This window comes from Rhodamnia argentea, chromosome 2 (genome assembly GCF_020921035.1).
Source record: "Rhodamnia argentea isolate NSW1041297 chromosome 2, ASM2092103v1, whole genome shotgun sequence".
Taxonomy (NCBI): Eukaryota; Viridiplantae; Streptophyta; class Magnoliopsida; order Myrtales; family Myrtaceae; genus Rhodamnia; species Rhodamnia argentea.
Genome location: NC_063151.1, coordinates 24181645 through 24207233, shown reverse-complemented (window position 1 = coordinate 24207233; position 25589 = coordinate 24181645). Strand labels below are relative to the sequence as shown.

General features: G+C 43.8%; 3 pseudogenes; all 3 read right to left on the bottom strand.

Moving 5' to 3' along the window:
* Positions 1–2816: 2816 nt before the first annotated feature.
* Positions 2817–9854, bottom strand: LOC125313909 (annotated as a pseudogene).
* Positions 2817–25589, bottom strand: part of LOC115734062 — a 64092-nt pseudogene continuing 41319 nt past the window's right edge.
* The window catches only part of LOC125313907, a 63724-nt pseudogene continuing 40951 nt past the window's right edge, over positions 2817–25589 (bottom strand).

Genomic DNA, 25589 nt, shown 5'->3' with positions numbered 1-25589 from the left:
ATGAATTCTTAGATTAGAAAATCACTCAATTTCGGTAACCGAAAGGGCGTCGATTCGAATTGCGGCGTAACCAAGTCCCCGGACCCACTTCTCTAGTTCTCGTAGAATCGAACGGTTTCTCCCGACCGCTCAATAGGGTTCTCGGTCATACCCTCCAAAGAATTGATCGGTGGCGACTTCATATGCATGTACATTATACACATGTCACTCGACCACACTAAGGTCGATCTCAATATCCAAAAATCTTCTTTACATCGCGATTCGAGTAATGGGTCTCGGGAGGGACCCGCGCGCCAAGATCCACCGCCAACCGGGTCGGAAGTGTGGCTCGTCAACCTAACCTCGCCCGCCGGCATTTTTCAATAGGGTCGCGACAATCGTCTAAATCGATTATCCGATTGAAGATTTTGACCGACCATTGGTGGATTGGATGTCTTGTTTGGGGGTAAATAGCCCTGTTATACGTGTAGAGCTTACAGGGCAATTTTATACATTCGTATGACTATATTTTGGCATCAATTGCACGTATTGACATGAAAACGGCCTTGGGTTGAGTCTTTGTGTACGATCGTGCGAGCATCAACCTATAAGGAAAGTTGATAAATTGCCGTGATCGATTGGCATACTTGTGTAGCCATGTGATGGTTATCGTCGGCCCGGGGGTACCAGGGGACGATATCCGATATATCTAATATATCCGTCCCGGGGTACCAGGGGGATCATTATCGTCGGCCCGGGGGTACTAAGGGATGATATCCAAGATACCTATTATATTCGTCCCGGGGGTACCAGGGGGATTATGATCGTCGGCCTGGGGGTACTATGGGACGATATCGGATATGTCCGTCCCGGGGTACTAGGGAGACTATCGATTGCCATGGCCAAAAGAAACGGAATGATGTATTGTCTTGCCAAAAAGAGCATCAATTGACTAGAGTATTGGCACCCACCGACTAGCGTGCCTAACTAAATAGCCTTAATTATGTCGATCGAACCGTATGTGGTATTCTATGGATTGATAGCTATATGATATTCTACTAATGAGTTAAATTGGTGCGATTGTCTTATCAAGTTGTCCTCATACCTTGTGTGACTTCCCGGCGGGTAAGTTGCATGTGATTGAGATATCCGTACTATAGGATATGATTGATTGATAGGATGTTTTAGACAAATCAACGCCCTAACCAGACTTAGGCATTGACTCTCCGAGATTTATATCTCACCGCATCGTTAACAAACCTTTCAGGTCCGAGTTGATGGAACTAGTAGCCCTTATGGAGCGGTTAAAGCGAGGGTGGCGTAGACCTTATTTGGAGCAAACACAAGTTGATCCTACCCCGCCCCGAAGTATGGGACTGATTAACGAGTCATCTCAATTGGCCTATGACGTGACTGTAAATAAAATGATGTTTTTGAGTTAATGCGTTTTCCTACTTGCCTATCCCTATCTTATGTTTTTGTCCGGGAATATTGTACGTTTCTGCATGCATAGTTAATCTCATGGGTTGGTAGCGTGCCTGGGACGCTATCCTTATGAACCGAGGGACAAGAAGGTAGGGATACCGCGTGCTCGAGGATCGGGGCATGGCACCTTTTCTGGACAACGTCCTCCCATCTCTTCTCTCCACAATGGCTCTCCTTCAAATTCCGAATCAGAAATCTCAAATCATCTTCCCACGCGTTCTCGGAGAATCCGCTGCTGCGGAAGTATAAAACTTCCAAGTCAAATTCCTCCAACAGAATATGGAGGGGGCGGGGGGGGACATCAAGAGAGCAGGCACGAGGAACGGGAGCATCTCAGTGAAAATCCGATCGCACCAAAACTTATTTCAAGAGGAGGCTTGAGATCGACAACACGAAACACGGCCAAATCAGAGGAAGAAATGAGGCGGCCAGAGCGCAGTCAATGCATAGAGGGACAAAACGTGATCAAACAGAAATAGCTGACCTGATTTGGGCAGACCCGGAGGAGGAAGAGGAGGAGGAGGAGGAGGAGGAAGTGGAGGGAGGAGTAGACCGGAAGAGGAAGGAAAAGAAGATCCTCAGCCTCCTCCGGCAATGCCAGAGGAGCACGAGGAGCAGAGCAACGACAATGGCCCATCCGCCACCTGCGTTCGACCACCATAGGTCCTCCGCAGAGTGCGGCGAGAATACCTGCCCCAATCCGGCTCCGATCGCCATCCCACTCCTCTCTGCCGCTGCAACTCCCGGCCTAGGACCGGTGGCTCCGGATTAACCGTGGTATGTAGTAACAATGCGCACTTTGGTCCATTCCAGCTTCATTCATTATCTTACCAACCTGCCAAAAGCTGCACCTTGTCCGAGTGCTCTTGCCCTGGCTATCACTCTTTCACCACTCGTCCGGATTTAGTGTGGACCTTGTCTGTGCTCAAACCACACTTCTATTGGAGATCACCATTTATGATTACCAGGTCTATTACATGTGAGCCAAGCCTCCAAAAGGAATACTTAAGAGTAATCATGCAGGGTGATGACCATCTAGGATTATGCGTTAGTTATGACAGTTTGACAGGCCTAGATAACTGTTTGGCTCAAAATCGATAGTTGTCGACGGTCATTAATCGAGGCACCGAATTGATTCATTATGATAAAGAAAGTACAACATCGTCTGTACATCGTGTGTTAGTAGATCTAAGAACAATCAGTCATAGAATCTTATACATATCAGATGGGCTATACCTGCATATGATAAATGAAAATTCTCTTACCTCGTGTATCATCAAGAGGATGAGAGAAAAGAGGGGGAAAAGACACAATTTTCACTCAACACCATAAGAAAAGGAGCAGAACAAATATAAATGCTCCAATGCGCCGCATAAGGTGTAAATAGAACGTGTGAAAACATTTACATTTATTTAAACAATAGTTCAGATTATATTACATTGAACTATGGTTATTGGATACACTGTTTGACCCAAAAAAACTCTATGGATACGTCGTCGTCATAGCTAGGATCCTCTGTTCTAGGACCCCAAGTCCTTCGGATCTATCATACAGGAAAAACCACATACATGGGTTTCGAACTCTGTTATGCTGATGAAATCTGTGTTTTCTCAGTAGGCAAGTTGTGATGGCATGCCTTGTTTCTTCAAAGGGCTGTCGACGGTAAAGGAACCCGTCTACGATACTCTGCGAGTGCACACAATGGGTATATGTTCCGGTAAGCGGCATAGTGTAACATGCAGTTCTTGTTGAAAACCCCAGTGATTTCCTGCAACCCAAAGTTATTGACTATTAAGAATAATGGCAGGCATAGTTCATGCTTCGATCATGTTGTTTCATTGTAAGGCAACTCGTACCGATAATGTTTCGAGGAATTAAACAAACTGTGTGCAAGATAATATGCGTGGACTAACATCATCTCTGCGTTCTCCTAGTTGTATGGATTATATTGCACAGGAAATTCTTTCCGTGGATCTTGGTGGTGCGCACTCTTATCATTTCCGAAACATCAACACTTAGATGAGATCAAGTTATAGAAAGGTACAAACCTGTTGGGGATAATCGCCGTCTTCCATTTGTGAATTGATTAGCAGCTTTGCAGCACTGTGTAGGGGAGTCGGATCCCTCTCCGCCTGATAGTAGATGAAAATACCAAAGTCAGAAACTTCATTTGAATATTGATCGATGAGACTGAGACCCGAACAACAAAATCATCCTCTGACCTGCCCTGCGTGAATCAGACCCAGCATAGCCCAACCAGTGTGTACCAGATTCGATCTGTTTCCTTCGAGAGGTACATATTCCTGCATCGACCGATTTGAACATTAGAGAATTCAAGATTTGCATGTTGCCAGAAAAGCGTGCAATGAATACAGCTGAAGCCAAACATGATGTGGAAGGTCCCACTAGAAATTACCTTCTTCGGGCAAGAAAGATAGCTCTCTCCCCACCCGCCATCCTGCAACTGCGTTCGTAGAAGAAAAGCGACTCCTTTGCACATGGCTGCACAATTGCTATACGTCTTGCCAGCAGCTGCTAGTCCTCCAAGCGCAAACCATGAGCCGTACGTAAAACAGACTCCCCAGTTCCCGTGCCTGCAACAATTGCTTAATTAGTCAGTTGTTTCCTTGATTTATCCAAAATATCCATAAATGCCTAATGGAAACGGAACATACCACGAGCCATCCGGATTTTGTATGTTCTCCAGAAACCGTACGGCGTTTGGTACGAAACTCTCAATCTCCTTCTTCCTGTGCCCGGGATACAAATTCCTGAACATAACTAACGCACTTATGGCTGACGATGTGCATTCAACATATTCATGCTCGACGACAATGTCAGCAAAGAACTCTGTCGGATTTAGGAGCTGCAAGTGACAAATGATGAAAATAATATCCTCATTTAGCAATTTATTAACAAAGAAACATGTCAGTGTCTGTCAGGACTAATCAAGGAATTCCAACAAATTTATTAAACACTTACTTCTAGCCATTCCTGGGCTCCCGCGGGTTCCCATGCAGCCAATCCGCCATTTTTACTCTGGAAAAAGTGAAGTTCATGGTTGATGTGATGATAGTATAATTTATAATCACACATGGGAATCTCATAAAAGTTAGGAAACTCAAAGGAAGACTTGGAAAGCAACATGCGTTTGGGACAACGCATGCATGGAGCAGACAAAATTTGGCCAATCTAGATCAAACATTTTCTCAAGTCTTGCTCGGAAAAGAAAGACAATGGTGTACTCACCTGAAGAGAAAGTATGACATTGACAGCATCGTACAATCTCTCTGGCTCCATCTTCTCGCCAACAATTTCAGGTGGCATCGTTGAGAAAAGCAAGCAACACTGAATAAATAGGAAAAGAGATTCGGTGAGAAGCAGAGCAATTTAGGATTGGATTGAACCTGCGGATGCAGTGTAGGTGTTCATAGCAGTATTACCTTCAGGCCTTCTGCGGTGCAATCAGAGACTTGCCAGCCATGATCTTGATCCGAAAATGTCCAAGATCCTTTAGAAATATGACGGTGCATGCTTTTGAAGTCACCAGAAGGATTGTCCCTGACCTGGAATGTTGTTGACATATCGATGCAGTTCAGCTTATGTTAGGAAGCAAGAAAACTAGGAAAAACTTTGGAGGCAAGCAGATGCTCGCAAGAATCAAATTCAAACCTGAGATTTTTTAATGAAGTCGTGTCCTCTAGCTAATACAGGTGCTATCTCCTCAGTCATATTACTGGCAAGCAAAGCTTGGATGGCAAAGCCCGTATCCCACTCTTGGCTTCCAAAACTCTGCATATGAATGAGCCAAACACCATACTAATCTTTCCTCTAGATGGTCTCACTTTACTAAATCAATCTTCTCATCTTTCAAACATGCAGCATAAGTATTTCTCAGTTCAAGTGTAAGCCCGATTCTGTCACAGTTCAGTGACACTACTACTAACCTGCATCTTCATTCCGTCTTCACCCACCCAAAGGTAGTCCGGTATCCTAGCAAGATGCTTCTTGAAATAGTCACCGTCTGGGTCTTCTACCCAGCAAGCAAGCATGCATAACACCTGTCCAAGTCCAAAGCAAAATATACTCTAATTGATGTTTCCCATGATCTGTAAATTTTGCGATTTTATGGGTCTCTCTCCACTGTTTAAATGTATGTATTCATTACCTTTTCTACACATCCAATTGTGATATATCGACTGTTCTCGTCTTCGTAGTGAATGTGCTTCGTCGTCACCTGAAGAGCCTTTTCTCTTAGTTTATTAAACGGCCAACGGTTGAGAAAAGGCTCAGTGAATATGTACAGACAGTCCCACATCAGATCCTGTACTAATGGATGGGGATAGTAGAGATCCTCCTGCAACAACAATTGGAATCATTTCGTCAAAAATTTGCTGACCCGCATACTATCTGATCCTTGGTGCAATGATGGCGGACTTTTCTCCAGCAAATGGTGTCGTAGGGTTGAGTCTGAAGTTCTCCTCTCAACTGTTGGACCAGAGGGGTGATCGGGCCGACGAATCTTTTCCCGTACAAGTACGACATAGGCATGTAAACCATCCGACAGTAGCACCACATTTTAGCTACATCAATCGAAATTGGACAATTCAGACAACATATCCATGAAACTAAGGAGAAACGCGATTACACAAAACAGAAGTTGAAACTTTCTATCTTCCAAGGGGAATTCTTGAAGGGTGGCCGACTTCAATAAAAGGCCAATGCTGTATTCTTGTTGGTGGAGCAAAAGGGTCACATGGTTCCAATTTGAAAATTAGTCCAACAAATTTGTCTTAACACCACTGTACAATTAAATGTACAGGAATACTATAGAATACCATAAAGGAAAAGATCAAGAAAATCTGGGAAAACAAACCTGGATACATGGGGAGGAATGAAGGCAAGATCCAGAACTCAGGGGGCATTGGGTTGCTTCCAGACCAATCGAAAATTCTGAGAATCTACAGAGCAGGCATGACCAGACAACAAACAAGCACAAGCACAAGCACAAAGTCAAATATATGATTCACTCAAACACATGCACAGAACAATCCTGAGAACAATTTTTCGACGATCAGTGAAGGAAGAGTGGGAGATTACCGAGAGCCAAGTCTTGCCCTAGGAGGGTATGTAGGTGACCCCGCCGAGGTCAAGAATCCACTTGCGGGCCCGAGTACAAGCATTGTCCGGGCCACCATCGGGCCCTTCCCCAAGAATGCGCATGCGTATGTAACTCAGGGTGGTGCAGAACATGGTGCTGTGACCTTCAATGTGCAATGTCACGCCCCGACTCTCAAGCCCGCGACATCCCTACCAAATCGCCACGAGGTCACGAAGGATAACGTCCCATGCGCGTTATCGACCTTTCAATAATATACGCATGCGGAAACGGTTTACTCCCGCACAACATATAAACAAGCGGGGATAGCATAGCAGGAGATACATACCAAGACAAATTATCAAAAGGTAATATGTACAGTTACAAGACGGCAGATGAGTCTTAACCCTACTGAGCTACCGAAATACATACAACCCCATACTTCGGGGCGGCTCACTAAGACTTCAAAAGGTTACTAGGTCGGGTAAGGTTAACTTCTCATCTACTCCAAAAGACTACCCTCAACTTGGCCTTGGAATTCGCAAAGTTCCATCACTTGGGACCCGAAAGTGGTTCCCACAACGGGGTGAGATATAAATCTCAGTGAATCAAGCCTAAGCTCGGTTAGGACACCGATTCACCAGAACCTCCTAAACACGAGGATTATAAAAATCACGATATAGACATATATCCAGCCATCATATCACATGACAATAATCACCCACATGCATACTTACCAGCCTTCAGCCACACATGATGCAATGCTTGACTCCACTCAACAGCCACATCGGACAACCAACCGAACACGCATCCCACTCACAAGCATGCACCGGACACCACACAAGTCCATTTATTAACGATGATCGCGCTCACGGCGCCACGGTGATGAGGATCCACGCGATCGGCGTGATCGACTCTCACAATTAATGCGATCTCGCACTCTTCCGGCAGGACCGTGCTACGTTCCTTTTCCCTCTCGGCAACGGCTACTACAAGTAGTGTATCCAGTGCACCCCGCACAGCACGGCAAGTAGGCATCCCTATACGGGGCTTCAGTCCATCACAAGCTGCAACCGGCATCCGATAATCCCTTAAAACCGTACGTACCATACGGGGCGTGAATTATCGTGTTTCTGGCAAGTCGTGTGGTTCCATAAAAATGGTACGATGTGTACAAAGTGAATTTGCCAGGAAAACCCATCATCGTTCCTTCATATGACCATACAGCACACCCGACACATCAATCAATTTATTCTCTTTGATTTAGGCCGGATGCTCACGCAATGTGCTCAAAGACTCGGCCCAAGGCCATTTTTATGCTAAAATATGTCTTTGATTTTGCACACGGTCATATGCATATGCAGATTACCAAATAGACGCTGCAAAGACACATGTGACAATTAATTCCCAAACAAACACCAATTCACTCAACGAGCATTTAGGGTACTCAAATCAACATTTTAACGGGGCGATCCGCCCAAACAAAGCCATCAATTCAACACGAATAAACCAATTCGATTAGGCCACATAAAGGCTCAATTTCGTACCCGAGTCATTAATTAGCCAATTTGATTTATAGTCGCCAATCGATCGCTCGTCCTTAACCTATCGCTCGCTCGCGATCAAATCACAACAAACAATCAAATTCATTTAACAACAATTAGCCACAGACAATTCTAATTTAATCGATTATGGTCATTTACCCTAAATCGGGTTTCTAACTAATCCGACTATAATCAAATCTACCTAAATGCCATACCGACTAACTAACTAATTCTAGGCGCAATTAGCGCCCTAACCAAGGATTAGGGTCAACTCACAATTTTAACTAGCTCGGGCGGTCTTAACTCGAGCGGCGGTGACACGAACTCGACCCGGCCCGCGACGATTATTGGCGATCCTTGAAAATTCCTCGGCACGAACTTTGAGACCGATGTCGAAAATACTGTTCACCGCCGGAGTTACTGTTTACGGCCGGCCGGCGGCACTATTCACGCCGGTTACAATTCACGAGCACTGTTCACCCGAACACTGTTCACGGCACTGTTCCCCCCCGAACGGAAAATCTTGGCTCCACGCTCTCGGGACGACGGCGGGGCTGCGATTCCGGCGGTCGGGACACCCAGATCTAGTGGGTCTTGCGCGAGGAGCAACGGAGGCCGAGGCGAGGGGCTCGGGTCGGCGTCGGGTGAGGTCTCGGGTCCTCGGATCTCGCAGCTTGAGGTGGCTGTGGTGGTACAACGGGCTGGCGGTACGGCAACGGCGGTAGTGCGACCGGGTGTCGGGTGGAGGTTGGCTCGGGAGAGAGACGAGGGTGACGAGGCGGCGAGCTACGGCCTCGGGCGCCGAGAATGCGGGTCCTTGCGACTCGCGATGGCCGAGCTCAACGAGCGGCGACCGATGACGGAGGAGGTGAAGCGGCGGTCGGGATGGCGTGGTGGTCGCTCAAGTTGCAGGAAAAATTAAAAAGGAGAAGGTGAAGTTGAGGGAAGAAGATGAACAGTGAAGGGAGGGGGTTTTCCTCGCAAAAAGAAGAAGAAGAAGAAGAAGAAGAAGAAGAAGAAGAAAAGGAAGAGGAGGAAGAGAGGGGTCGGGCGTGAGAAGAGAGGGAGGGAGGAGAGAGAGAGAAAAAGGAAGAGAGAGTGTGTGTGAGTTGACTTGAGGGTGACTAGTTGGTGGGGGAATTAATGGCAAGTGGCGCCCACCATGGATTTAAATTGTTTTGGCATTATGTGCATTATTGAGAGGGGCGGAAGAGTAATTCAATAAATCGGGACTGATCGGATTTTTGGCTCAACCGATTGGGAGTAAAATTTGGATTTCTACGGGCTAGATTCGGTCCGGAAAAAGTTTTAGGCGCGAGGATTAAAAATCCTAAGTTGCGGCAACTGCGATTTCGAGACCAAATCGAAATGGAACGACATTTCGGGACTCGTCCAAAAATCGTCACTTATGTCCTTGCGATCCCAAAAATTTGCACCGACTAAAATTCAATTTCTTCTTTTTATTGAATTCGGGCAAATTTACATAGTCCAAATTTCCCAGGCGTCACATGCAAGCCCCAACCACCATCTTCATTCCGCAACAGAATGAGCGCCGGTAATAAACAGAGTTTCAAGTCAGAAGTCTTTCAAAGCTCCTGTGCTATTTTCTCCATCCAGGTGTCTTTCTTTTCGCGAGGAAAGAGTACCCGGTGGTTGTAGATGTAGCAGAGAATCTCTTTGCGGTGCTCGACAGGGAAGACGGCATCGAGGTGGCTGGTGATGTAGACGCACATGACCAAGGGAGGGAGGAAAAAGAGAGGGCCGGCGTTCTCGGTGGGCCGGTGGCCGTCGCCGGCCTGCGGGGTGGAGAAGAAGCGGACGGCCTGCCTCGGCGCGGTGGTCGACTTGTCGTAGGTGATCTCCTCGCCGGCCTCCACCCTCACCGGCGGGATCGTCTACTCGAACTGCTTCTCCCTCGAGAACCGCCCAGAAAGGATGCACCGTGCGTCGGCTCTAGCTTGGGCCATCACTTCGTAAGCGTCCGATCTCTGTAACTCGCCATTCACCTATGGGAAGCATGGTCGGAGGAAAAAACATGAGAATTATCCAAAAAGGTTCTAAATTTATCATAACTATGTTAATTCAGTCATAAACTTTGTTTATGCCGATTGGATTTTAAATCTTTTGCATTTGTGCCAATTCAGTCCATCCGCCCAATTTTGATTGGAAATCGCCGACGTGACGCGGTCGGCGCCGACGTGTATGTATATCTTTTTTGTTATAGTAGATGAACTCTGATTTTGTGGACATGTGACCTTTTTATCAAATATATATGAAGGTATATATTTCAACATCAGGTTTTAGTTCGAGCTATGTTTGAGGCTGCGTCCTTTGATTAAAAAGGACGGCCGTGTCATGCCCTTTTTCTCGGAGAATTGGGGTGTGACATAAATAACGTCGGAATGGGTTGTAAGCCGGGCGATCCTTGCGATGAGAAATTGTTTTGTATGAACAAATCCGCAACCCGGCAAGTGCTCCGCAATTCAGAAAGGGCTCGCGGAATTCTGCTTCCTAAATGGATGGCAAAATAAATAAAGCCGGCTTTACGAAGGAAACAACAAAAAGGAAATTGGAGGAGGTCGACATTCCGAAAAAAGGATTTCTATTGAAATCAAGGAACGACGCTTGAGCAAGGGCAAGATAGAAGGCCCGGAATTCATATAGCTCCAAGCGGGAATATTAGGAAAACTTACCAAAAAAAGAAAAATCTTAAACCTATTACACTTGTACTAATTCAGTCCTAAGTATTTTAATGATTTGTTAATGTAGTCTATGTTGCCAACTTTAGCCAAAAATTGTTGACATTGGTACCGGCTCTTCTACGAGTCACGATCAATGTTGACGTGAATAATTTTTACAGTTTTTTTTTTTAATTTTTTCCTCCTTTTGTTTTTCCCCGTCCTTTTCGCCAATGTCTAGCCAGCCATCGACCACGAGCAATGGCCGGCAAGGGTGGCTCTCGAGCTCGCCTAGGCGAGACCCGGCAAGGTTAACTTGCCAAGATTTGGCAAGGGGGGCCATTTCGGGCACTCGCCCTCATCGCTGGCCACAAGTGATGGCTGGCGTTCACCACTAGCAAAAAGAAAAGAAAAAATAAATAAAAAAATTAGAAAAGAAACAGAAAATCTAGCAAAATTTTTTCATGTCGGTGCCGGCCATGTCACGTCGAATGGCTAATGTTCATGTCGCCGATTTTCGGCCAAAATTGACCGGACAGACTACATTGATAAATTGTAGAAAGGTATAGAAAGGTATAAGCTAAATTAATCAAATTAAAAGGTTTATGACTGAATTTGCACAAGTGTAACAGGTTTAGAAGTTTCTGGATAATTTCATCCGGAATATTACCTAGGGTTCCAACATATTGATGTAGGTATAGTCCCGAGGGATCCATAGGGCTAGTCCCCTGCATGATCACAAATAGCCATCACCTCTCCCCTTTACTTCTCTTAAAGAAAAGCGCTAAGGTCCTAGCTTGCCAAACACTCTAGCATACCATACCACTTCGGAGGGCGGGATATACACTTTTGATTCCCGTATCTTTAGGAACGATCAATTTTAACTGGCATACACCGTCATTCTCTCAAAAGTACTTGACCAAAATTTCAGCGTCATTTCAACAACAAATGAAAAAATGATTCTAGGATTGGTTTATACGAATTATATTATGAATGAGAGAGGACCATTCAATACAAGATTTCATAAAAATCCTGCATCTAACAATTGAATTGTATTGCTATTTCCTAATTAGATTCTCGCATTTAGTAATGAAATATCGCAAAATGAATCAAAACTAAGCATTGAAAAGATTGTTTAAAAAGTCCTAAACCTATTATACTTTTGTCAATTAAAACAATCCTAAATCTTGTAGTTTTCCCAATTAAGTCCCAAATATTTTCATGTTTTGTCGATTGAATCCATCTAGCCAATTATGGCCGAAAATCGCCGACGTAGATGCCGATTGTCCTACGTGGCACGGCCGCCGCTGAAATGGACAAATTTTAATGATGTTTTATTATTATTTTTTGAATTTTTATGCATTTTTATTTTTTCACTTAATTAATTTTTCCTTCATTACTTTTTTTCTTTTTTTCTTTTTTCCCTCTACCAGGCCCTTGTAGAAGGAAAAATGGAAAAAGAATAATATAGAAAAATAGAAAAAAACCAAAAATCAAAATAATGTTAAAATAAATTTAAAATTGTCCATGTCAGTGGCGGTCGTGCCACGTAAAACGGCTAGCGTTCACGTTAGTGATTTTCCAACCAAAATTGAAATAATAGACTCAATTGACAAACCGCTTTAGAGGGCGGAGTATCCCCCTCTTCGAGCGACTCCTCCGATTGCTTCCAAATTTCTTTGAGTTCGACCGAAGCCATTCGGTGAGATGCGGTTGTGAAGTCAGATGTGACCGATAAAGGAATATATCTATCTACGGGGCTAATCGGTAGTTCAAGTCAATAAGAGTTAGATGCCCTATTGCTGCATGTGCCGCCCGTTGGCGTGCGAAGTCAATATTTCATTAAGGGCTTTTTTTTGTCTTTTGTCCTTTTTTGCTCCTAGGTTAAAAGCTATATCTCTTATATTAGCGGTGTAAAGATAGTAACCGCCATAAGAGAGAGAGAGAGAGAGAGAGAGAGAGAGAGAGAGAGAAGCGCAAAGTAGCAAATAGAGAGAAAAAGGAAAAGAGAGGTCGTGACGGCATTCTTGAGTATTCTCGATTTCTTTTTTGCCTTGAACTTGTGAGAAGATCATCGCTTGTATTCCTATTTTTCTTGAAGACTAGTGGATTCGCAGAATGCCTATATACGGAGACGTAGCCCAAGTTTGGGTGAATTTCGATAACAAATTCTCCGATGTGTTCTTCCGATTCTGTTCTTTCATGATTATATTCTACTAGCATGGATTGTTTGCTTGGATTATTATTTTGGAATTGGTATGCGATTCCTAACAACCGGTATCGGAGCCGATGGTTGGTGTCCCATGTGGTTATTGAGCGGGCCCAAAGGTAGACTTCATGGTCATGAGATTGGGCTATTCAACTTGAGATAAGTTGATGCGGAAGGGTCTTGAATTAAGGGGGAGCAAATCGGACTTAATACTGAGCTCACACGTGAAGGGAAGACTGTTAGGATATACGTGTGAGTGAGTTGTGTTAAAGAAATCCCACATCGGAGAATCAAAGTAGTGTAAAGCAATTAATATACCCATGATGGCCCATAACTTATTAGCTTAAGCTTTTGAGTAAATGTGGGTTTGATTGGATATATTAATGGGCTCGGACTTAGGCTCCCTCTTGGTGATCTTTCCAGGTAAAGGTATTGGGCTTCTGTTGCACGCTCCCATCAACCGGTATCAGAGTCGGATTGGCTAATCGAAAACTTCGAGGGTTTTTTTGGTGACGTTAGATTGAAAGCAAACAGTATGGCGTAAGATAAAATCAGAATCGATAAGTTTGATGGGCAAGATTTCAGATGGTGGAAACTCCAAATATAGGACTATCTTTATCAGAAAGATCTTTATGCACCACTTGAGGGTTGGAAACCCGAACTTGTGGAAGTGGATCCGACAACAGAATTAGGATGGAAAATTCTTCATCGAAAGGCGTTAGGTGCGATTTGTATAGGCTGGCGAAAAACACAAGATATCACATCGTGAAAGCGAAGACTGGAAAAGAAGCCATGGATATTCTTACAAATATCTATGAGAAACCGTCCACATCAAATCAAATATTTTTGCTAAAGAAGTTGGTTAATATGAAATTATCCGACGGAGGTTACATTGCAGAGCATATTAACAGTTTCACATAGGTTACAGGTCGGTTAGAATCTGCTGGTATAAATCTGGATATGAAGCTACAAGCTTTATTGTTTTTATGTTCCCTTCCGGAAAGTTACAATACCGCGGTGTAGGGAATTTCGAGCACCATAAAGGATGATTTGACTCTGGATGATGTTGTGAGTAGTATCATGGATGAAGAGATATGAAGGAAAGTCTCAGGTGGAGATAAGTTTTCGATATATGCATCTTCAACGGCACTAGCAATAGAGAACCGTGGGAGAAGTAAGAGTAGAGGAAAATTCAATGGGCATGGCAAGTCACAATCTAGGGAGAAAAGAGGTTGCAAAAGACGAGTGATGGTTTTGTTACCGGACAGGACATCATAGATTTCAGTGTGAAGCTTATAAAAAGAAGCAACGAGAAGAGAATCAAGGAGCTAATGTAGTAAGCGATGAACCTTTGCTAGAGAATTTGTGTTTATCTACGGGGTTTGACTTAACAACAGATAAGTGATTTCTTGATTCTAATGCTTCTTTTCATTGCACCTCACAAAAAGATATCTTCGTTGATTATGCCAATGGAGATTTTGAGCAAGTGGTTATGGGAAACGGCCACATATGTCCAATTGTAGGAAAAGGAACTATGATTGTGAATATATCAAGTGGAAAACGTCTAATTTTGCTTGAAACCGGACATATTCCCTAGTTGAAGAAAAATCTAATTTCAACTAGTAAACTTGACCAAGAAGTCATGGTAACAACTTTTGGATGCAGAGGGTGGAAGATAACCTCGGGGGCAAGAGTAGTAGCAAACGGAAAGCGTACATGTACACTTTACCTTCTCTAGGGAGACAATATCGTTGATATGGTTGCAACTACAGTGGCTATAGGTTATTTGTCCATTCTTTGGCATTATCGTTTGGGACATCTTGTTGAAAATGGTGTAAAGCAGTTACACTCAAGAAAATTGCTTCCAGGTTTGCAGAAAGTTGAGTTAAATTTCTGTGGAAGTTGCATTTATAGAAAAAAAAAAAAGGTTGTTAGTTTTCAATTAAATGGGCGACAGAATAAAGGCCAAAAGTTAGAGTTGATCCATACCGATGTATGGGGACCAGCTCAAGAACTCTCTTATGGTGGTAAGAGGTATTTTGTCACTTTCATTGATGATGTGACAAGAAAAAATTGAGTTTATACTCTTAGAGAAAAATCATAAGTATTCGGGGTTTTCAAAATATGGAAGACCATGGTAGAAAAAGAAACAAGTTGTCAGATTAAAGCTCTGAAGTCCGATAATGAAGGTAAATACACGAGCAATGAATTTACAAAATATTTGAGCCGAGAAGGCATACATGGATTGAAGACTGTTCCTAGAACTCTTCAAGAGAATGGTTTAGCTTAGAGGATGAACATGACTATTTTGGAGCGTGCAAGATACATGAGACTACATGCGGGTCTCTCGTTACACTTATGGGCTACTACAGTTGATGTAGCTATATATTTGATTAACAGGAGTCCATCTAGTGTGATGGATGGAGGAATACCGCGAGACCAGTGGTCAGGCAAAAAGGTTAACTATTCACATCTAAAAGTTTTTGGTTGTATTGCATATGCTTTAATTGACAAAGAGGATAGGACGAAGCTTGATGCTAAGTCCCAAAAATGCATCTTTATTGGATATGGCCGTGATGAATATGGATATAGGTTTTGGGATTATGAGAATAACAAAGTTATTCGCAATCGGAATGTGGTGTTCCATGAAGAAAATATGTACAAAGATCGTCAAACAGAGCATGAGATCGCAATAGAACTAGAATATGTTGAGCTAGACACAATTCCTGTGAAGATGATTCTAGTAGATCGGAGTGCACCTAAAGAAGAGGTTCAATATGAACATATTATCAATGAGCAGGCAGTTCAAGAGGAATGCAATGATCCGTAACAAACTAAGGACCCTAAAGTATCTGTTTTGAGGAGATCTACAAGTTTGAGAAAGCCAAAGGTAATTTTTTATCCATCAACTAATACTGTTATGAGCCATATCTTATATACAGATTCGGAAGAGCCGGAGACTTATGATGAGGCAAAGAAAGACATCTCACATGCAGTGGGAGCGTGCTATGAAAAACGAGATGAGCTCGTTACTTCGTAACAAAACTTGGGAGTTGACCAAGTTGCCCACTGGTAAAAAGTCTTTGTTAAACAAGCAGGTATATAGGATCAAAAGTGAAGCAGACGGTAGTATCATATATAAGGTGAGACTTGTAGTAAAGGGCCTTTCTCAAAAAGAAGGGATTGACTACTCTGAGATATTTTCACCAAGAGTGAAGATGACATCAATCAGAGTTTTGTTGAGTATAGTTGTAGTGGAGGATCTTTATCTCAAGCGGTTAGATGTAAAAACATCGTTTTTGCATGGTGATCTAGATGAAGAGTTATACATGGCGCAACCCGAAGGTTTTGTGGTCAACGGTAAAGAGCACATGGTGTGTCGCTTGAAGAAAAACTTGTATAGCTTGAAGCAAGCCTCGCGACAATGGTACTTAAAATTTGATGATTTTATGGAAGAAAAAGGATTTGCACACTGTGAGGCTGATCATTGTTGTCCCTCCCCGACTCTCGAGCTCGCGACATCCCTACCAATTCACCACAGGTCATAGATGATAGCGTCCCAGGCAGGCTATTGACCTACATACTTAAAACGCATGCGGAACGTGCTACACTCCCAAATAATTACAAACAGCAGGGATAGTATAATAGGATAGCTCAACAGTCATTCATTTAAAAGACCTCTTCATTCATTAACCAAAAGTAGATAAACTTTATCCCTACAAAGCTACAGTAGTCACATACAACCCCACATTTCGGGGAGGCTCTCAAGGATCTCAAAACAAAGGTACTAAGGTTAAACCTTCATCTACTTCAAAAGACTAATCCAGCAGCTAAATCTTGGCATCTATGGGGTTCATCACTCGGGACCTGAAAATTTTAGCCCACGACGTGGTGAGAAATAAATCTCATCGAAGTCAACACCTAAGCCCGACTATAACGTTGATTTGCCCAGGGCGTCCTATCAAACAGATATAACATCACAGAGTAGATAATCCATCCACATGCAAGTTTACCCTCTAAAGCCACACATAATGCGATGCAAACTTGACATAACAATCAACCAATCAATTAATTGGCAAAGTATCACACAACTTGCATTCACAGGACACCACATGCAGTCCATTTATTATCACATTCGACCCGTAGGTTCAACACACTAGTCGGTTGGTGCTCTTCCGGCAAGACCAGACATCGTTTTATTCCTTTAATAAGGACGATCGATAGTCCCCCCGGTACCCCCGGGATGGACATATCTAGAATATTAAGTATCGTCCCCTGGTACCCCCCGAGCCGATGATATCAATCCCCATGGTACCCCGGGACGGATATATTAGGCAACTCATGAATTGTCCCCTGGTACCCCCGGGCCAACGATAATAATCTCCCTAGTACTCCCGGGACGGATATATTATACAACTCACGAATCGTCCCCCGGTACCCCCGGGCCGACAATAATTCTCATGTGACCACCCAAGCAATTCGACATTCAACTAGTTCATTTCTTAAATTTAGTCGAATGCTCATACACGCATGCTCAAAGACTTGGCCCAAGGCCATTTTCATGCTAAAATATGCAATTTGATCTCATACATGGTCACATGAATGCACAACTTCATCGACCGATATTTCACACAAAACGAGACGAGCGGTCTCCGAATCAAACATCCACAACATTCAACAATCGATTCAAGCACTCAATTCAATCAATTAATGAGACGATCAAACAATTGAAGTCATTCAATCTTTCCATAATCTCCAATTTCCAATTGACGATCAATTGCGCCCTCGTTCCTAACACGTCGCTCGCTCGCGATCAATCAATCACAATCAATCAATTCTAATTCCCAATTAACCACATATAACTTAACTAATTACGGTCCTTTAGCCTAATCCATGTTTCTAACTAAACCGACCGTAATTAAATCTACCTAAACACCCTAATTAACTAATTAACTAACCATAAGCGCAATTAGCGCCATAACTGGAGTTTAGAGGTCGACTCACTACAACGGCGGTCGATGTCGGGTCGGGCACGAACTTCGAGGCTGGTGTCAAAAATTACTGTTCATCGCCGGTCGGAGGTATTGTTCATGACCAGCGAGGCACTATTCACTATCAAAATTGATGACGAGTTCGTGGTGACGGCGGCAACTAGGCTTCTCGGTGGCTCGATTTATGGGGCTAGACCGAGGATGCTGGATAGTGGAAAGGCGATCGGCGAGGCTCGATTGGAGGTGGCCGTGGGTCCGGCGAGGCGACCGGGTCGAAGCCGGGGGGTGTTGGGGCTTTGGGGTGGCGAGGCGCGACGGCGGTGAAGGCTGGAGGTAGCGAGTGTCGGGTGGGGGTGCGAGACGGTTGGAGACGACGACCCAAGAGGGTAAGGTCATGGGTCCAACTGGTTCGCGAGGCTAGTTGCTCGGGCTCGCGTCGGCACGTATGAAGGGTGAGGGTCGACGACCGGTGGGTGACTTGCTCATAGCTCGCGACTAGCCTCGAGCGAAGGAGGATCGAGGTCGAACGGGGCGGCCGGGTGGCGGAGGATGGTGCAACGACGGCAAGGCGTAGGCAGAGGAGGAGCTGCCGAACCAGAAGAAATGAAGAAGCAAGAAGAAGAAGAAGATGAACGGGAGGGAGAGGGGGCTGGTCGCGCGCGGCAACCAAGGGGAAAAGAGAGAGAGAGAGAGAGAGAGAGATGATGATGAGAGTTATGGGCGATGGGAGGGGTGCATGGGGAAAGGAAAAAGGTGACATGATGGGGTGGGGCCCACAAGCTTGATAACTTTAACTTTTTGCACACAATTTCCCAAGGGCAAAATAGTCATTTGGCATTTTTGGACCGAATGAAATTTTGGCTCAACCGACGAAGGGTATTTTGGTCTTTTCGGAAACCGAGTTCGGTCAAAGTTAGGTTTGGGCGCGCGGATTCCAATCCTTAAACATGACGACTAAGATTTCCAAAACCTATTTTATTCCGACCGACGTCTTAGAGAAAGGTCCAACAATCGTCACTTGCGTCCTTACGATCCAAAATTTTATACGAACCGAAATTCAATATACACCATTTTATTGAATTCGGGTACTTTACAAATTGTGAAATTCCAGGACGTCACAATTGTGTTTATTTTCGAAAGTATAGCGATGGTGATATTGTATATCTCTCTTTATATGTTGATGACATGCTAGTTGCTAGTTCTAATATGAAGAGAATCGCAGAAGCAAAGAAGATGTTAGCATCGCAGTTTGCTATGAAAGACTTGGGAGAGGCCAAGAAGATTTAGGCATGAAAATCATCGGGAACAGGAAAAATAAGAAATTATGGTTGTCGCAAGAAGACTATGTGAATAAGGTGTTGAAGAGATTCAACATGGATAAGGCAAAACCGATTGCGACTCCTCTAGCGAGTCACTTCAAACTTCCAAGCATATGTGTCCGAATATTCAAGCTTTGAAAGATGAGATAGCGGTAGTTCCATACGCATCAACAAGAGGACGTTTGATGTATGCCATGGTGAGCACGAGACCGGACATTACACAGGCAGTGGGAGTTGTGAGTCAATATTTGTAGAACCCGGGCAAAGAGCATTGGCATGTAGTAAAATGGATATTAAGAAGTCTAACATGTACATCAAATTAATCTCTTTGTTATGGAGGTACATCTCTAGAATTACTGGGTTATATGGATACAGATCACTTGGGTGATCGAGATAGTGGTAAGAGTACCACTGGATATATATTTACAGTTGCGGGTACAACAGTGAGTTGGGTATCTCAACTACAAAAAATAGTGGCTTTATCGATGACAGTAGCAGAGTACGTGGCAATCATGGAAGCCTCTAAGGAAATCATGTGGTTACAAGACTACCTAGACATATCAAGAAGCGTTATCACTTCATAAGGTAGCGTTAAATGATAATGCATTAAAGCTACGTAAGATTGATAGCTCAAAGAATCCATGTTTACCAAGGTAGTAGACAGATATAAGCATATTTTCTGTACTACTACTATTGGCATTACTCCATGTTAATTGATGAGGAGTATCCCGGAGGCACAAGTTTTAGTTACTAGTTTTTGAAGAGGATGGATGCAAAGTTGCTTGATGCATCAGATATATTTGTCTTCGTGTGGGAGATTGTTGGCATGTGAAGCCAAAATATTTCATTAAAAGCTTTTTTCGTCTTTTGTCCTTGTTTGCTCCTAGGTTAAAAGCTATACCTCTTATATTAACAATGTAAAGATAGTAGCCGTCATAAGAGCAAAAAAAAAAAAAAAAAAAGGAGAGAAGCGCAAAGTAACGAATAGAGAGAAAAAGGAAAAGAGAGGCCGTGACGGTATTCTAGAGTGTTCTCGATTTCTTTTTTGCCCCGATCTTGTGAGAAGATCATCGGTTGTATTTTTACTTTTCTCGAAAACTAGTAGATTCACAGAATGTCTCTACACGGAGACGTAATCCAAGTTTGGATGAACTTCGATAACAAATTCTCCGATGTGTTATTCTAATTCTGTTATTTTATGACTATATTCTGCTAGCGTGGATTATTTGCTTGGGTTATTATTCTGAAATTGATGCGTGATTCCTAATATCGCCCTCGTGCAGCATGTGTCTGCGACAATAGCCACTACAAAAGGTTGTGAAGTTCAAGAGTAGTAGTAATGCACATCGAAGTAAAAGCATTTGCATTTCATTAAGTTCTCCCTCCAATCTTTATTTGCGCCCTTGTTCTAAATTTTCAAAGTCATTATTATTGTTTTGGTTCTAACAACATGGATGCCTAGAATCAACTTTCAATTTACAGGTTGATTTTACGCTACATATACAACCACCGGCTACACCTTCCACACAAAAAGAAAGACACCCGGATGGAGAAAATAGCAGAGGAACCCGGAAAGACTTCGACTTGCAACCGCGTGTGTTTTACATGTCAATCTCAGGCTAATCTCATCTAATAAACTGCAGATGTTCGATCGAGTTCATTCATTTACTTAGAATAGAAGCCTTCGATATTTGCAATTTAACCGTATTGCAGGCTTAATGCCGTTACCTGAGCAATGTGAAGATCTTAGTTATCTGTTTGATGAGATGCTTAACCAAAACTTACATTTCAAGGGTTCAAGAAGGTGAATTTAAGGTGAAGCCTATTGTGGAGTTGATTGTTGACAGGAAGATGACAAATTGAGATGATTCCCAATGAAATGGTGCTTTGGAGCAATTTTCAACGCACCCACTAGAGCTCTCCTTCTTGTATCATCATTGGAAAGAGATCGTAGAGTGCTCGTTTTCGCTTTAAGTTTAAGCTCAACTCGGCAAGCCTCATTTGAATTTTATGTCATGATAATTACTGCGTTCATAACTTGTACGAAGATCGGGGTATGTTTAGTTCGGGGAAAACTTCATGATAAAAAAAAAATGCTTTCGAGGAAAGTATTTTTTAGGAAAATATTTTTCCTTTTTCATGTTAGGGAATTCATTTTCCCAAATTTTAAGCATGCACATTTGATTGGCCATAAATATTTTCCGATTTTCAGCAAAAACTAAACACGTGAAAGTCCATGAACTGATTTACAAAAAATTCTTTCACTCAAACAATTCGATTCTTCAGGTTTAAAGGAGAAGGTTCAAACTTAAAAGTAGATGTCACAATGTAAACTCAAATGAAGTAGATGTTTGGTTTCACTTTTGGCTTTTGACTTCAACCTTTCAATTTTTAATTCTAAGATTGAAATGTAGCTATTGGCGGGTTTGTAATGTACTTAATCGGGAAAGAGTCCTACATTAGAAAATGCAAAGAAGCTTATCGTTTAAATGTGAGAGTATTGTCGGTTAAGATATGTCGTCGTAATGAACCGTAAAATCTTCGTAAAAGACAAGTTATACGGTGTGCCGGTATTTTAACCGCCCCTCATTTCACGTGGGCTAAGCTCTTCAAAGGAGTATTTGATTAATTGTGTTATGTAGTAACAATGCGCACTTTGGTCCATTCCAGTTTCATTTGTCATCTTACGAACCCGCCAAGAGCTGCACCTTGTCCGAGTGCTCTTGCCCCGGCTACCACTCTTTTGCCACTCGTCCGCATTTAGTATGGACCTAGTCCGTGCTCAAACCACACTTCTATTGGAGATCACCATTTATGATGACCGGGTCTATTGCATGTGAGCCAAGCCTCCAAAAGGAATACTTAAGAGTAATCATGCAGGGTGATGACCATCTAGGATTATGCGTTAGTTATGACAGTTTGACAGGCCGAGATACCCGTTTGGCTCAAAATCGATAGTTGTCGACGGTCATTAATCGAGGCACCGAATTGATTCATTATGATAAAGAAAGTATGACATCGTCTATACATCATGTGTTAGTAGATCTAAGAACAATCAGTCATAGAATCTTATACATATCAGATGGGCTATACCTGCATATGATAAATGAAAACTCTCTTACCTCGTGTATCATCAAGAGGATGAGAGAAAAGAGGGGGAAAAAACACAATTTTCACTCAACACCATAAGAAAAGGAGCAGAACAAATATAAATACTCCAATGCGCCGCATAAGGTGCAGATAGAACGTGTGAAAACATTTACATTTATTTAAACAATAGTTCAGATTATATTACATTGAACTATGGTTATTGGATATACTGTTTGTCCCAAAAAAACTCTATGGATACATCGTCGTCATAGCTAGGATCCTCTGCTCTAGGACCGCAAGTCCTTCGGATCTATCATACAAGAAAAACCACATATGTGACGCCCTAGGATTTTTACGAGCTCAAGACAAGGAATTAAGTGAGGGGTGGCCCATTCTTGTCTCTTTCTTCTTGGTCAAAGGCGGCAGCAACTCTTTCCCTCTCTCTCTCTTCCACGTTTACTCCTCTGCTGCCGCTTCTTTTCTCTTCTCTTCTCCTTCTTTCTTATTTTCTTTCTTCTTCAGCTCTCATCTCGTGTGACCACAGCCACGGCCATCACCTCTAGTCTTCATTTATCGTCCCATTTGCCACTCCAGATCGTCATCACCACCGCCGTCGCCACTGTAGTAGCCCAGAACAGCCGCGAGACGACCCCGCAGCCGGAGTCCCCTGTTTTGTGCCCGTTACTGCTGCTCTGCTCGAACCCTTGCTGTTGCAGCGACACCCGACCCTCAGCACCGCCTCAGCCACCACCTCAGCCCTCCACCGACCTCCAGCTACCATCCTCGACGGCCTACAGCCGTTGCAAAACCGCCGGAGAGCCCTGAACAGCCGACGAACACCATCCTGCCCTGTTTCCCCTGTTTTGGTGCCGGTTCTGTGCTGCTGTGGAACAGCGCCTTCCGCTGCCTTCCTCCACCACCAGCGGCCACCACATACTCCCTAACACCCCCTCAAACTACCAGCGTCAGCCCCACGAAGTTCCACCACTGTCGGAACCTCGAAACAGCCCCGAACAACTCTACTCTGCCCAGCCTCCCCTGTTTTCACCAGCTGCAGCTTCTGTTTGCTGCTGCCCGAGCTCCGTCCGGCCACCGCCAACCACCTCCGACCACCCACACGTCACCCAACATCCCTTCAACCCTCCATCATCGACCCCGGAGCAGCCCACCGTCCGTTGGACCCAAGAACAGCCGCCTCAGCCTCTGCCCGTGCCTGCTCTGTTCTGTTCATGAGTGCCCTGTTTTGGGCCAGGAGCGTGGGCCAATTTCATGGGCCGTGGTCTGTTTTGGGCTGGGCCATGTCCTAGCCTGTCCTGGGCCGCGTCCGGGTAACTTGGCCGAGAGCCTGGGCCGAATGCCCGAAAAAGTGTGCTTATGTGTCCGGCCAAGTGTGCCGAGTGTCCGAGCCCGTGAGCCCAAGTGTCCGAGTCCGTGGCCGAGGATTTGGGCCGAGTGTCCGAGGATCGGTGCGAGCCGTGCCCAAGCTCGAGACTTCCGTGGACCGGCGCCGTATTCATCTCGTACCGTTGACGGTGAGTCGACCTCTAATCCTTAGTTAAGTCATTAATTACGTTTGGATTAGTTTATTTAAATTATTAGGTATTTAGGTAACTCGATTAAAGTCGATTTAGGTTAGAAACTTGGTTTAAGTTCAATGGCCCTAATTGGTTAAGTTAGTCTAATTGGCTAGGATTCTATTGCTAATTATAGAAGATTGATTGATTGAATGATCATTATTGATTGATCGGAAGTGAGCGATGGATTAGAGACGGGCGTACAATCAATTGACTAATCGAATCGGCTAATATTAAATTGTCTCTTGAATTGAACATAATTGCATATAATTCAATCAATATTCATTATTGAATTGATTGGCTTGTTTGAATTGATCGTCTATATCGATTGTCCGATTGAATACTTTGATTGACCATTGATGGATTAGATGTTCAATTTGGGGGTAAATATTGCCTCGTGATGCATGTAGAGTTCGGGGCGTGATTTCGTGCATTCGTATGACTATATTTGGCACCAATTGCATGTATTGATGTGAAAACGGTCTTGGATTGAGGCTTTGTGCACGTCCGTACGATCATGGGCCTATAAGGAAAATTGATAAACCGGCTTGATCGATGGGCATGCTTGTGTGGCCATGTGATGGTTTTCGTCGATCCGGGGGTACTAGGGGACGATATCTAACATACCTAATGTATCCATCTCGGGGGTATCAGGGGGATCATTATCGTTGGCCCGAGAGTACAAGGGAACGATATCTAGTATATCTATTATATCCGTCCCGGGGGTACCAAGGGGATTATGATCGTCGGCCCTGGGGTACCGGAAGACGATTTCAAACATGCCCGTCCCGGGGGTATCAGGGGGACTATCGGTTGCAATGGCTTAAAGAAATGGGATGATGCCTTGTTTTGCCAAAGAGAGCATCGATTGACTAGAGCATTGGCACCCACCGACTAGTGTGCCTAATTAAATAGCCCTAATTATGTCGATCGAACCGTGTGTGGTATTATGTGGATTGACAACCGTATGATATTCCGCTAGTGAATTGCTTTCGGGTGATTGACATATCAAGTTGTCCTTATATGTTGTGTGGTTTCCTGACGAGTAAATTACATGTGATTGATTAATAGGATGTTCCGGACGAATCAACTCCCTAGCCGGGCTTAGGCATTGACTCACCGAGATTTATTTCTCACCCCGTTGTGGTTAACTTTTTTTAGGTCCGAAATGATGGAGTTTAGGGTTCCGTTGGAATTGATGCCGAGGATTATGTTGACATAGCCCCTTACCCGGAGTAGATACGAGTTGACCCTACTCACTCCGAAGTATGGATCTAAATAGTGTATTGTCTTGATTGGATAAGACGAGTCAGTCAATAAAATGATATTTTTGCGTTAACATGTTTCCTGTTTTTCTATCTCCGTGATATGATGTTGTCTAGGAGTGTTATACGTTTTCGCATCCGTACTTAATCTCAAAGGTCAGTAGCGTGCCCGTGACGCTATCCTTTATGACCCGAGAGACGAGTTAGCAGGGATGCCGCGTGCTCGAGAATCGGGGCGTGACAACATACATGGGTTTTGAACTCTGTTATGCCGATGAAATCTGTGTTTTCTCATAGGGCAAGCTGTCATGGCATGCCTTGTCTCTTCAAAGGGCTGTCGACGGTAAAGGAACCTGT